At 32.1% G+C, this 14,090-nt stretch overlaps 1 long non-coding RNA gene across 1 annotated transcript in view; it reads left to right on the top strand.

Annotated features, from left to right (window-relative positions):
* Positions 1-8,264, top strand: part of LOC118154795 (uncharacterized) — a 37,996-nt gene extending 29,732 nt beyond the window's left edge. Inside the window, exon 3 of the long non-coding RNA XR_004745059.3 lies at positions 8,039-8,264. This is a non-coding gene — a long non-coding RNA (uncharacterized LOC118154795). The remainder of the gene's footprint in view (positions 1-8,038) is intronic.
* The last annotated feature ends 5,826 nt before the right edge of the window (positions 8,265-14,090 follow it).

The following is a 14,090-nucleotide window of genomic DNA, read 5'->3' as shown; positions in this document are numbered from 1 at the left end:
GTTTTTTTATTGGGTTTACTTTTTTTGAGACAGAGTCTAACTCTCTCACCCAGGCTGGAGTGCAATGGCAAGACCCTGGTTCACTGCAACCTCTGCCCCCCAGGTTCAAGCGATTCTCCTGCCTCAGCCTCCTGAGTAGCTGGGATTACAGGTGTGTGCCACCACGCCTGGCAAATTTTTGTATCTTTAATAAGGTGAGGTTTCACCAGGTAGGCCAGGCTGGTCTCGATCTCTTGACCTCAGGTGATCACCTGCCTTGGCCTCCCAAAGTGCTGGGATTACAGGCTTGAGCCAGCATGCCCAGCCCAGCCTGAAGTCTTGAATCAGTGGCCAGTCTCTGTACCAGAAACTTAGCAATAAAAAGCAATTGTCAAAACACACTACCCTAATTTTTAAAGTACACTGTACCTACATCTACCCTAGCACCAGCAAGCCACACTGGAATTGTCGGCTCCCATCCACGTGGTTGTTTACTACAGGACTGAGGGGTAGACAGTGGTGGCCATTATAAAAACGATGTGTTGAAAATATTTACCCTCATTCTGTGGCTTAATTTTCAGCTTGTTTATCTTTTATACAGTCAAGTGTATTCATATTTTTCTTTTCATATGGATAAGCAAATCTTTCTGACTTTTTTTATTTGATAAATGGCATCTTTTTTCCCTTCAAATATTTGTTTAACATGCCATGTTGCCATTATCTACATGCACTTAACATAGGACTTTGGAGTTATAACTACATCTATCATAGTTTTATGTTTATAAATTATTTTTGAATTTAGGACAATGTCATTTATAAATAAGAACCTATATTACTTCATATTCTGCAATTCTAATTATTAATAAATTATCAGTAACAGGACAAAGAGTGATTTATGCACTGAAGCAAGTATCACTTGTCAACATTATCTATTATCATTTGATTCGAATACAGTAGTAGTAGAAAATACATTATATATTGATATGATGATCACATTACAACAACTTAAAATCAAAGCAACTTAAAGTTAATTAAGTGATAAATAGGAAAGCTTGTCTGTTTATTAACCTTTTTAATAGGCTATCATGACCTCTTAACATTCTTTTAAAATCAGATTTACCTCTTCAAGAAAACTGGGAAATGTCAAACAAATTTAATATTTACATATCCTTCCAACTGAAAATCCTTCTCCTTTGTAAGAAAACATTTCCAGTATATTAAAAAACAGGAAGATATAAAACATACTTTTAGCTTCCAAGATCTAAATTTAATATTTTGAAAAATATATATTTTCTTAACATATGTGCATATTATTTGTTGTCTCTCTTTCCATACATCTGATACAGCTAACTACCACAATCTCTACACTTTTCCAGTAGAATTTTGTGCCCATCATTGCCATCTATGATTTAAACTTAATAATGTATGTGTTTGTGTGTGTGTGTGTATATATATATATACACACACCTCTTGAAATAATGAAAATGGTATGATACTGTACATATTCTTTTGGAAACTGTCATTTTCCCTCAGTGTTGTAGGATTTGTTTATGTTGATATGTTTACATAAAGTTCATTTATTAGCTGCTCCATAGGATTTCCATCTGATGTGTACAAATCAGCATATTTTTTCAGTCCCCTAAATTTAGCAAATTAAGATACTTTTAATTTTTCTGTATTATAAAAAATTCACACACACTGGGTATTAGCTGGAGTAAATTCTCAAAAGTGATTTTTTTGTTACTGATGCATGTAGTTAGAATCATTAATACTCCTGATTGTGAAGCTTGATTATTCCATTCCCCTACATTCCTGCCAATACTTCATGTTATCAGACATTAAGAAAACAAACAAACAAACAAAATTGTCATTTCCAATTTAATTCCGCTATGGTCAGAAGACACTCTTTTAACTATTTCTATCCTCTTAAATTTATTGAAGTTTGTTTTGTAATCTAACACAGGGTCTATCTTGGAGAATGTGCACTTAAAAATAACGTAAAGCCTGTTTTGGGATTGGGCATTTTATAGATGTCTGTTAGGTCTAGTTGATTTATAGTATTATTCAAGTTTTCTATTTCATTTTTAAATGTTCTAGCTTTTCCATTCATTATGGGAAGTTGGGTATTACAGTCTCCAACTATTATTTTTGAATGGTGTCTTTTCACCTTTGCCAGTTTTGTGTCACGTATTTTGTCACATACCCTGTTGTTACATGCATGCATGTTTAGAATTGTTAGGTCTTTCAGATTCGTTGATCATTTTAACTTTATATAATGTTCTCTTTATTTCTAATATCATTTCCATTTTAAAGTCTTAGATTCATTTTCTTAGGGATGCCCTAAAAAATACCACCAAGTAAGAGGCTTTAAAAACATATATTTTGTTTCCTGACAGTTACAAAGTCTACAAGTCCAAAATTAAGGTCTTAGCAATTTCAGTGTCTCTTCTAAGGGCTCTTTCCTTGGCTTGGAGTTGGTCATGTGCCAACCTTTCTTGCTATGTACTCATATTGTCTTTCCCCTGATTATATACACCCTTGGTGCTCCTCTGTGTTTACAATTTCCTCTTTTGATAAGGACACCAGTCAGGTTAAATTAGCACCATCCAAAAAGTCTAATTTTAACTTAACCGTCTTTGTAAAGGCCTTACCTCCAAATATAGTAATTGTAAAATGCTAGGTTTGGGGCTTCAAAATGTGAGTTTTTGGGTGCGGCGTGGTGTGGAACATAATTCAGCCCATAGCAAGTCTATTTTTTCTGAATACTATAGCTACTCCAGCTTTCTTATGCTTACATTTTCAATAATATATCTTTCCGATTCATGTACTTGTTTCTTGGAATTTAAGTGTGTCTCCTACAGAGAGTACATAGTTGAATCACATTTTAAAAAAATCCAGCCTGACAATTTTTGTCTTTTTATTGAATCATTTATTTTGTTCATATGTAATATTACTACTAACATAGCTTAAGTATTTAGTGTCATTACTATAGTTGCATTTACATCTGATATTCTACCTTTTACTTTCTACATGATTTACCTTTTGCTATGCTTCCCTTACTTTTTCTTGTTATAAAGTAACTATTTTCTAATGCAGATTTTAAAATATTTTTACTATATTTATTAATTATATTATTATATTTTACTATATTATACATTAATTATATTAATTAAATTATATACATACTAATTTGTCAAAATATGCTTCATATTTATATTAGTTATATATGTATGAAAACATAACTGTATGGCTCTATTCTATTTTTTAATTAAACTTTAAATTCTGGGGTACATGTGCAGAATGTGCAGGTTTGTTACATAACTATACATGTGCCATGGGGATTTCTGCACCCACCAACCCATCATCTATGTTAGATATTTCTCTTCATGCTATCCCTCCTCTAGCCACAAACCTGTTGACAGACCCTGGTGTGTGATGTTCCTCACCCTGTGTCCATGTGTTCTCATTGTTTAATTCCCACTTATGAGTGAGAACATGCAGTGTTTGGCTTTCTGTTCTTGTGTTAGTTTGGTGAGAATTATGGTTTCCAACTTCATCCATGTTCCTGCAAAGGACATGAACTAATCTATTTTTATAGTTGCACAGTATTCCATGGTGTAGATGTGCAACATTTTCTTTATCCAGTCTGTCATTGATGGGCATTTGGGTTGGTTCCAAGTCTGCTGTTGTGAACAGTGGCACAATAAATATGTGGGTACATGTGTTCTTATAGTAGAATGATTTATTCTGTTCATATGTAATATTACTACTCATATAGTTTAAATATTTAGTGTTATTAATATAGTATTTACATCTGATATTCTACCTTTTACTTTCTACATGATTTACCTTTACTATTCTTACTTTACTGTTTTTTTGTTATAAAACAACTATTTTCTAATGCAGATTTTAATACCTTTTATAATATATTAATTATATTATTATATTTTACTATACTTATTTGGTTTATATCCAAAAATGGGATTGCTGGATCAAATGGTATTTCTATTTCTAAATCCTTGAGGAATTGCCACACTGTCTTCCACAATGGTTGAACTAATTTACTGTCCCACCAGCAGTTTAAAAGCATTCCTATTTCTCCACATACTTTTCCTCAACTGTTGTTTTCTGATTTTTTTAATGATTGCCATTCTAACTGGCATGGGATGGTATCTCATTGTGGTTTTGATTTGCATTTCTCTAATGACCAGTGATGATAAGCTTTTTACCCTGTGTTTGTTGGCTGCATAAATGTCTTATTTTAACAAGTGTCTGTTCACATCCTTCACCCACTTTTTGATGGGTTGTTTGTTTTTTTTCTTGTAAATTTGTTAATTAGCCCTTTGTCACATGAATAGATTGCAAAAATTTTCTCCCATTCTATAGGTTACCTGTTCACTCTGATGATAGTTTCTTTTGCTGTGCAGAGGCTCTTTAGTTTAATTAGATCAAATTTGTTTAGGCTTTTGTTGCCATTGCTTTTGCTGTTTTAGTCATAAAATCTTTGCCCATACCTATGTCCTGAATGGTATTGCTTAGGTATGTTTCTAGGGGTTTTTATGGTTTTAAGTCTTATGTTTAAGTCTTAATCCATCTTGAGTTAATTTTTTTATAAGGTGTAAGGAAAGGGTCCAGTTTCAGTTTTCTGCATATTGCTAGCTAGTTTTCCCAGCACCATTTATTAAATAGGGAATCTTTTCCCTATTGTTTGTTTTTATCAGGTTTACCAATGATCAGATGGTTGTAGATGTGTGGTGTTATTTCTGAGGCCTCCACTCTATTCCATTGGTCTATATTTCTGTTTTGGTATGAGCATCATACTCTTTTGGTTACAGTAGCCTTGCACTATAGTTTGAAATTGGGTAACGTGATGCCTCCAGCTTTGCTCCTTTTGCTTAGTATTATCTCAGCTATACAGGCTCCTTTTTTTTAGTTTCATATGAAATTTAATGTAGTTTTTTCTAATTCTATGGAGAAAGTCACTGGTGGCTTGATGGGTATAGCACTGAATTTATAAATTACTTTGGGCAGTATAGCCATTTTCACCATGTTCATTCTTCCTATCCATGTATATAGCTTTATTGTTTTTACCCTCTTTCATCTATTATTTTATGTTTAACATTTATCACTGTTTCACATTTAAAAATGCATTTTTTATCTCTAGTCATTTTCTTAGTAAAATGTAGCCTGGTTCATTTCAACTACCTCTTTTGTGCTGTCATTTGCAAACATGTTTCACATGTTTTGTTTCTATAGATGCAAAACAAAAAAATTATATACATATAATTGCATTTAATTTCTTTTTAAATAAATTGAGAAAAGCAAGGAGAACAATGAATTAAACTGTTGTTTTACAATTACGTGATTACATTTTTATTTACCAATGCTTTTTTTCAAATGCTTTTTTTATTATCTCTTGCTTTCAGCCTGTGTTACATCTGTTAGTATCTTTTGTAAGGCAGGCTTATTAGCCAAAGATATAACCAGTTTCTGTTCATCTTGAAAAGTCATGACTTTACTTTCACTTTCAAAAAAATAACTATATAGGCTTATTGATTAATAGTTATTTTTAGATGAGCAATAAAAACATGTTATCCCACTGCTTTCTTGCCTCCAATGTTTCTAGAGAAAAATCAGCTATTAATATTATTGAGCTTTGCTTGTAAGAAACAAGTTATTGTTTTCTTGTTGCATTTAAGATTTTCTCCTCATCTTTGACTTTCAATATTTTTACTATCACAGTGTATTTGTGGATTTCTTTGTGTCTTGCAGTTCGTTGAATATTCTAGACGGGTAGATTATTGTTTTTTAATAAAATAGGGAAGCATTCAGCCATCACTTCTTTGAAAGATATTTCTTCCCTTTCTCTCTTCTTCATCTAGTCCTTTTCTTATGCATATGTTGGTGAACTTAATGGTATCCCAAATTTCCCTGGGGCTCTTTTTATTTTTCTTCATTATTTCTCTCTCTGTTCTTCAGTTTGCATTATTTCAATTAGTATAACTTTGATTGTAGTTATTCTTTCTCCTGTTTGTTGAAATTTACTCTTGAGATTCTCTAGTGATTCAAAAAATGGCAATTTTACTTCTCAACTAATTGATTGCATTCAATAGTAAATTAGACACAGCAAAAGACTGAGTTAGTAGATTTCAAGATGGGAATAATCTGAACAGTGAAAAAATAATAATTAAAACATACAATGCAATAGTGTTGAATAAACATGGACAGAAGTCTCAAAAGAGAGAGAACGAAACATAGCAGAATCAATATTTGAAGACAATTATTAAGATTTTTAAAAATTATGAAGGTTATCTATCCACACATATCATAAGCTCAGTAAAAAAAGCAGGATAAATATCAAGCAAAATGAAACAATTATACCTAAGAAAAGGAGGCAAAGCATCGCTAAAACACCATAGTCAATTCCTGAAACTAAAACAAACAAGAATCTTGAAACCATGCAGAAAAAAAAAAAAATATTAACATAATGAGAAAGTCAAGTAAATAGAATAATATAGCAATGCTAAATAAGTATTTATCTAAAAATATATCTTGAAATATATATGATAGAAATGATAGAATTAAAAAAAGAAACGGACAAGTCTACATTCAGAGCTGAAAATTTTAGCACATATCTTTTTGGCAATGATAGAATAAGCAGGCAATAAATCAGGAGAAGATACATAGATGAATTGATCAACACTATCAATCAATATGGACTATTTTGATCAACCAATGATGAGAAAAGTAGAAATAGTAGATCCTTCTGAAGAATAGATTTTAAAAAGTAAGACACTTTATGAAATAAAGAAAGGTCCTATATGCTGTCTGGGCGAATGACACATAAACATATAAAAACATCACTAATATGCACACAAAAATATTATAGTTGTGCACTTTACTGTTTTCAATTATTCTTCAATTTAATAAAAGATAAGTGTTTAAGAGAAAACAATGAAACCCGGAAATGTGGAATAAGATGTTAGAAAGAATGGCAACCAAATTACTTATGTTTATGAATAATTGTATAAGCAAATATAGAGAATTGTTGACATCAATTTATGGAGTGAAAAAACAAGGTAATAATAAAATACTGGAATGAAGGGATTACTAAATTTAAAGGATTCTAAGTTTCTTTTATTTTGTGGCTGTGAGTGGTTAAATTAGTAACTTCCAGCCTTATAAAATCAAATATGTCTGTTAAAATGCAAAGCTAGCTCTTTACTTTCAGAAATGGCAGACATGGTAATTAAAGACAACTGTACCAGTGAAGACCCTAGAAAACAGACAGTGTGTGCTTAAGGCATCCTAAACCACCAAGACAGACATGATTTATGAGACCCTGATTGAGGAGAATCAGATACTCAGACACATGGACCATATATGTCCACCTCCTTTTAACTTAGAATAATATGTAGCATCAAAAAGAGAGGCTGAAAATAAATGCATTTCACAGGTCTTTTTAGTAAGGGGGCCAACACTGGAATCTAGATCAATGGATGGAAAATGTGTACTGTATTCTGAAACCTCCAAAACAATACTCTTTGAACACTTGAGCATATGTAAGACAGCATTCTTAAATTCTTTGTCAGCCAATCTGGTCATCTCTACCATTATTAAATGGTTTCTGTTGACTAATTTCTTTTTTTTTCTGGTCATAGGTCAAATTAATTGTCTTATTTTTATATCTAGTAGTGTTTGCCCAGGGATAGATATTGTTAATACTATGTTGCTTAATATTTATATTTTATTTATTTTTTGAAACTGTGATAGACCTCTTTGCAGGGAGGGTGGGCAGGCAATTACACTATTTAGCTTGATCCTTTAGAGGTGTTTGTTATGGTGGGAATAGAGAAGCTTTCTTTGTAGGAATAGTTTAGCCCTGTAAACTGTGCTTGTTTTCTCACTGCAAAATTAGAGTAAAATAGCAGTAGTGCTTATATTACAGTTATTCTAATAATGAAATTATGTAATCAATAAAATTTCTTAGAATAGTGCTCTGTTCTCCTGTTATCTATTATTAATACTATTATTAATGCTATATTATTTGAACCAATAGAAAGAAGAAAAAAAGAAGTAAACACCATCAATAGAATTAAAAGGAACAAAGAAAGAAGAAGAAGGAAGAGAAGGAGGAAGAGGAGGAAGAATAAGGAGGAAGACACACAGGAGGTGGAGAAGGAGGAGGAGGAGTTAAAAAATCAATTGGAAAGTCTGGATAAAAAGAAAGCATACATATAACATGTTTTATATAAATTCAAATATTTAATATTTACATTAACTAAGTTACAGTAGGAAATTAAAATAAAAAATGATTTTCTAATGGCTTCCTAATAAAAAGTAAATTTCAAATATATTCTACTAATAGGTAATACTGCTAAAAACATAGAAATAAAAATTGATAAAAGAAGATAAAATAGAGTTTAAAAAATAAGATGAAATAGAGGTTAAAAAATAATATTATTGGCATAAAAAATGTGCCCCTGTATCATTCTTCTTTCTTAACATACAATGTAATGTAATACCATAAAATATAATAAATAAAATAAATAATATATGTATTATATAATATAATAAATATTACAATATATATTGTATTAATATAATGAACTCCAAACTTGCAGTATGATTCTTTTTTTCTTTTTTTTGAGATGGAGTTTTGCTTTTTGTTGCCCTGGGCTGGAGTACAGTGCTGTGATTTTGGCTCACTGCAACTTCCACCTCCTGAGTTCAAGCGATTCTGCTGTCTCTGAGTCCTTAGTAGCTGGGATTAAAAGCACCCACCACCATACTTAACTAATTTTTGTATTTTTAGTAGAGATGGGGTTTCACCATGTTGGCCCTGCTGGTCTTGAACTGCTGACCTCAGGTGATCCCCCCACCTAGGCCTTCCAAAGTACTGGAATTACTGGTGTAAGCTACCATGCCCAGCCAAGTATGATTGTTAAACATCATCATTCACAAATTTCTTTCAGCTAAAATGACCATCTGATCATCTAAGCACAACGTTAAAACTAAAAAAAGAATAAACTTAGAAGGTCTATGGACTTATTCTGTAATTTCTAAAATAGTTTAAGTTTTTAGAGATTAAATACTTAATGCTAACCGTGTTTTTGGTAACAATTTAGCTAAGAATGAACTATTCATCTTTACTACTACTATTGACTATTACATGGCAAAACAACATTATAGGTAAATAGCTTATATCTGGTTGAGTACATAGATATTTAGTATGATAATTTTCAATTCACAACCAATTCTGATTGTATTTGTTATATTATCATGTCTATCTCATATGTAAATAAGTTTAATTGTTCAATTTTGGGTTGACCATCTAGTTTTTCCACATTAATTTCCAAGTCAGAGATAGATAATTACTTAAAGTGGAAACACTCATTTCTAGAGAAGTGCAAATGAAATCTTTAATTAGCAAATTTCCAAATGGCTATTCCTAGCTGTAGCCATTAACAGCCGTTCTATGCCTTATTCATAATATGCAGAATTTAAGTCAACCAACATTCATGCCTAATGCTTTCAATGATTAGGTTTCTCAAACAATGAATAAATTACCAAAAAAAGGGGAAATTTAAAGTGAATTGAGTAAATTGAGTATTTGAATCTATTAATGTAGTGGTGGAAAAGAGCTTCATTCTTAAAATTTAGGAGAGAAAAAAGTCAGAAAAAATGCCCAGAGGTATGGAATGCTTTTCATTGTAAGCATTAATTTTTTTTTTAACTAGATAGTGTCAATACTTTTAAAATTCCAATTCCAGTAAGAGTTACCCTTTGGATTTCATCTGGCAGAATACAGATTTAAATGACAAGGCTTTTGTTGAATTACTCTTAGACAGACTGACGTTTTGGAGGAGTCTGGAATGTCAGGACACATCAGGGCTCTGGGTAAAGGCATGACCAGAGCAATGCAAGATATGCACTGAAACTTTTAGCAGACTTTGTTGTAGTTATCTGGTATCTTTGCCTACTCTCTGTCTTTCTAGGATTTGTATGTTTAAGACAAATAAAAGGTATAGCTAATTTTATTTTAATTATTTTAAAATTGGGCACAGAGTGCCTAAATAGACACAGGTGTTATCAGCTGAATCATCATTTTAGGTCACCAAACTGATGAATTTTGACTTATGCCTCCGTACATTACCAGTCAATCTGCCCCATGGATTCTCCATGCTCAGTAGGGATATCTTGGTAGGCCTGGACTTATATCATTTTTAGAAGCTCTTTTTCAGAAATATAAATAAATAAAATAATAAATAAATAGTTATAAAAGTGAATACTTATTTAGAAAGACGAAAGCAATCACAAATACAATACTTAAAAAGATGGCAATTCCGAAAAAGTAAGTTTTCTCCTGCAACATTCAGAAAAGTAGAATAATTATTGTTCAATTAACCTTTTTACACAACTCTATGATGTGCTTTTAATATATATTTTAAGTTTTCAGTCTTTTATTGCCCTTTATATAATTTTCTCATGCATTTTGTAGCTGAAACAAAGTATTTTTTTCACTTTCCTTTAGCATGACTAATTTAATTTTTAATAAATATTTCTTTAAGCATGATAACTTGGTAATATAAAAAATCAGACTACTTTTAAATTTGAGGAAAACTCTATGAAATTTCTTTTACATATGAGCTGTAAGATTTCAGGACATTTTATTAGCAATTACATATGCAGTGACTATTGCTATATACTCTTTGAATTAAGGATTCCTTACTAACCATATTGCCAAGCTCTGGGATTCTGGGTAAATCCATCATGGCTGCTAGATATCTCTCACATTTCTTCCTCTTTTGCATTTCCACTGCAAGAGGGGCTTAATTTAGGACATTCATTATTTTTCCTGAATATCCTTGCACATAGACTAAAATCCAAACTTCACAACAGAATAAGAATAATTTATCCATTGCAGTTCTTCAAGCCTTCCCTAGAGCTTTTAGTTAAGTTCAAAATTTCTGGATTTCACATTTTATCAGATATGATCCTGATGTTCCTCTCTAGACCAGTAGTTTTCATCATTTGGTGAATAATAGAATCACCTGGAGAGCTTAAAAAATATCTCGTAGACAACCAAATAAATGCATATTCTTATTCCTGGACATAAAATATATCTGTGTATTTTAAGCCACCTATGTGGTTGCAATTGCATAGCCAGAATTGGAAATCTCTATTAAAACTAATCTCACACTATCCTCTTTTGTGGGATCCTTTACCCTATCTGGACAAAAGAGCTTGAAATTTATGAACTAGTGTTTGAGACTTAAAACACACTTAAAACACATTCCAGCAACTAGGCTTGGATGCCCCTTCTCTCACTGGCTATGATTTTGGAGACCCTACTGACTATACCTGCAGGAAGGCACAGGCTAATTTCCCCTATGACCCCTTCCCATGAGTTTCCCAGAAATTCAACCATACCGTGATGTATGCCGTTTTGATAAGCCTCTTCATGACCCTGCTATTCATTCCATTGTTAATCCCATTCCTTATTTTGTTATCCCATGGTAATGGCTTGAGATTAAACCATTTAATAGTTTACAATATACATTAATGTAAATATTGCTACAATAATGTCTTACTTTTCTAACAGGACGTAAATTATAATAATAAAAACCTTCAGAGTCCCAAATGCAAACATATACTTTCTTTTGTTCTTAAAATATTTTCCATATTTTATTTTGTACCCTATTTTCTGGGACCCTTCAAAACTCATGTGAGCATAACTTCCTCTAAGACACTTTCGTAGAGTGAGAATGAGGTTAACCTACAAGTTCACAAAGATCTGTGGGAGTTTCTCCTTCAATCACAAGGAATAGTAAACCTCCTACAAGCAAGAAAATTTCTATGAAAGATCCAGACTCTCCCAATATCTACTACTCTAGACAAAAATTCAAGGAAAGACTGAGGTACTGAAGATATTTCAAGCAATTTTTTCTTGTTTCCTTTTTTACTTCTGATGTATAATTGCTCTCTACACATTTCACCTGTTCATCACCTACAATGACTTAGAAATAAGACCGTGGCAAGACTATCTTTAGAAAATAGTGAGATGTGGGGATAGAGAGGAGTAAGGAGAGCCAGAGAAAGATGGGGAATATAGGGATAGCAAAATGCCCAGAATTGGGTCAGACATCTTTGGGAAAAAATGTATTTTAAAATGTTAAATATATTTCTTTAATATATATTGCAGGAATTGTTAAGTCTCTAATAATAAAATTATAAATCTTTGAGAATATAAAATAGCAGATCTTTCAAAACAAATTTAACCACTGAATTTTTATTTTTTATGTTACCCCTCTATTGTTGTACCTTCACTCAGGTCCTCCTACTCTCTCTTTTGATCTCCTGCCTTCCTTGTGGTTGCTCAAGTATGTCAGACATGTTTCTGCCTCAGAATCTTCTTTACAAGTGAGTTCTTCTGCCTGTACAAGGGTAATCTCATAACTCCTTCAAACATTCACTCAAATATGATCTTGCAAATAAGACCTACCCTGACTTAATAATCTGAAATGGCAACTTTGTCATATCAACAACTCCAGATATTCTTTACCCTAATTTATATATTTTTTATTTTTAGTCTGACTTCTGGAACTGGTCACATAATCCATATTAAAACTCCAGAGTGTGGCACCTATATGCTGTTCACTGAAGCCTAGCACATTATCTAATACATAGTAGGCATTCAGTTGGAATCCCTGCATGTCTTAGTATATAGCTCAGATACTTGAAAATACACATTCATTATTCTGGTTTAAAGCAGTAAAAACAATAAGAATCCAAAAACTAAAGATTGATTTGGAGAATAGAGGAGGAGACATAAACACCATCTATAATTTTTCTTATTTTTCTCAGACTTAGCAAATTTGCTATCATGGAAACATCAATGATACAAACAAACCACTATATTTGGAAAAGAAGGGCCAATAGAGTACAGAACTTCCAATTTTACTGATAGTTGATGAGTATTAGCTGATTGACAGTCTTAGACAGTGACATTGTAAACCCCAGCAGAACTCATCAGTCACTCTTTGTCAACATATGAAGGTATTTTATTTGATATGAAGGGCATGACAGAGAGCAAAAGACTTTTCATTCTTTCCTATTTGGAACCAATTTTTTCCATACACCACCTGTCCATAGACATAATTCTCCATAATTTATTTTAGTTTGCTTTGATCAACTGCCCCTTGACATTTTGTAATTTTGTATATCCTAGAAGTTGATGGTGTTTATACGTCCGAAGTAAGAATAACATTTTCTGTAACTGTACCCCGTGTCCTGATTCTTTGAAACACACCAAAAAAAAGGTAATAGACTTATTTCTACATTTGCAGATAAAACTCTCACTCAATTCTTTTGTTCAAGTAAATGAGAAAAAAAATGTACCCTAAAAAATGAACACTTTATAGCACATTCCCTTACTCTTTTAGGGAAAATTCACTTATTTTTTTATTTTTCTACTTGAAATGACAATATCTTATTTCAAGTATGTGCAAACAAAATTAAATGTACATAAACTACTTTGCCCTCATAAACTCATAAATGTAATTACTTATAAATGGGATGTCTCATTTACTGATAATTATCAATTCAGAATAAGAGGTAAATAAACCCTCTAATGCCATGTTTCTCAACCTGGACCTAAAGCACTGGCCCTACAGATAGTCTTCTTACTAAAGCTAAGGCACTATTGTCTTTTCTGAAAGCTCAATATTCCTGCAGTCTTCATTACTTTATATAACAAATTTCAGCCAAACACTATGAAGGGTCAGTACGTTTTTCTTATGATAATTGATACCTACTCTTAATCTGGGTTTGTCTACATTGCTTCCAGTGTGTCTGTTGGTGCAGCCTTCTGAGGGCTTATAGGTGCCCAATACAACAACACGAATTTTAAGTGAATTAGATGCTATCCAAAAGACCATTTTCTGTCAGAGAAGGAACAACTATGCATACTTGGCATTAGGGAGCATTTGTCTTATCATATCCTACATCACTGAAAGTAGCTAAATTAGTAGAACAATGGCATATTCTATTTGAAATAAATGGAAGCACTTATTTGCTACAGTCCTTAAAATTTGAGGGGCCATTCACTT

This window comes from Callithrix jacchus, chromosome 6 (genome assembly GCF_049354715.1).
Source record: "Callithrix jacchus isolate 240 chromosome 6, calJac240_pri, whole genome shotgun sequence".
NCBI classification, from domain to species: Eukaryota; Metazoa; Chordata; class Mammalia; order Primates; family Cebidae; genus Callithrix; species Callithrix jacchus.
This window is presented reverse-complemented; position numbering and strand designations above follow the sequence as displayed.